We start from the raw sequence: 1,378 nt of genomic DNA, 5'->3' as shown, positions 1-1,378 counted from the left end.
CCCTGGGGAAGGTCTTCTGGCCTGTCTCCAACAGGCTCTGAGCCCACTTCCCGTACTCTGGGCATCCACAGGCGCTGGCTTCAGGGGTGGGCGGCCCAACGGTGGCAATGTGCCTTCAGAGGCTCTTGGGCTGGACTCCTCCCATAGTTAGGCTGCAAGGAAGTCAGATGCCCACGTGCTAGGACACAGCTTTTCCAGGCCTCTGCAGAGTTTAGTAATCACACTAGCACAACATTGGCATAATCCCAGGGGTTAGGAGAAACTTGGGCAGGGGAGGTCTAGAGCTGAAACCTTGCCTCAAGCCAACCAGAGCTGTTGGTGGGCAGGCTGAGGAGGTGCCGGCACAGCGGAGCTGGCCTGTTCCTCCCTTTCTCCTGTGCTCACGAAGACGGCCACCAGCAGGGGGGCCGCAGGCAGTGGCAGTCCCACTGAAGGACCAAGGGGTGAGATGGGGAGGCTGCTGGAGGGGCTGCATCTGACACCTTCCATGGCGATCCCTGTCGCTTTGGGCCCCAGCTGGCTCGGCAGGGGCCATGTATGTGGGAAGGCCCTGCCATGGCTCTTGGGAAGCGGTGTGGGTAAGGCCAGCGGGCACTTAGCCTGGGGATTTCTGAGGAGCAGGTGGACATCAGAGCAGGGGAAGCAGAGCGCACTGGTTTCAGCTCTGCCAGAACTTGTGGATTTGAAGCCCTGAAGATAGCCCTGTGTTATCTGAGCCACTGCTGCCCTCAGACTGTGCTCAGAATGGCAGCCTGTGGAGACGGCAAAGTTGCATGTGCTTTATCACAGCTTCCCAGGGGAGGTGGAGTCCTCAGCAGGACACGTAGTGCCTGTGTCTCTGAACCACATGTTGCCCCACGAGAGCATGAGGAAAGCCTCACCTTCATGTGAGGTGCTCCTTGTGTTACTGGAGTTCCGTGCATGGGGACTGGCACGCAGCATCCTCCAGCGCTGGCCGTCTGGACGGGGCTGAGCCGGTGTGGTCGTGGGAGACGAGAGTACCAACTCGAATGACCATCCCCCTCCACAGCATCTGGCGCTGGTCCTTCTCTTGTCTAGAGAATGACCCTAGAAACGTCTAGACAATCTAGAAAGCATGATGCAATGAGGAATGGAAAGTGAGAGGTCACAGTGAGGTGATTTGGGGAGGAAAATCAAGAAGACGCCTAGAAGGTGAATTGAAGCTGGTTTGAGAAAACCCAGCTTCCCAAGTAGATTAACAAGCCATGGGAAAGAAGCAATATTAGCAGAGTCTCCGGAGCTTTAAGGGCTCCTGAGGCCAAGAACCAAAAACGACCCCAACCCCACAGAACTTAAGGTTTCAAGCCCTGGCCAGCCTGGTTTCTTTTAAGACATTTATTTAGAAAAATAACCCTTC

This window comes from Mesoplodon bidens, assembly GCF_964165515.1.
Source record: "Mesoplodon bidens genome assembly, chromosome: 3".
In the NCBI taxonomy this organism is placed as follows: Eukaryota; Metazoa; Chordata; class Mammalia; order Artiodactyla; family Ziphiidae; genus Mesoplodon; species Mesoplodon bidens.
Note: the sequence above shows the minus strand (reverse complement) of the source record.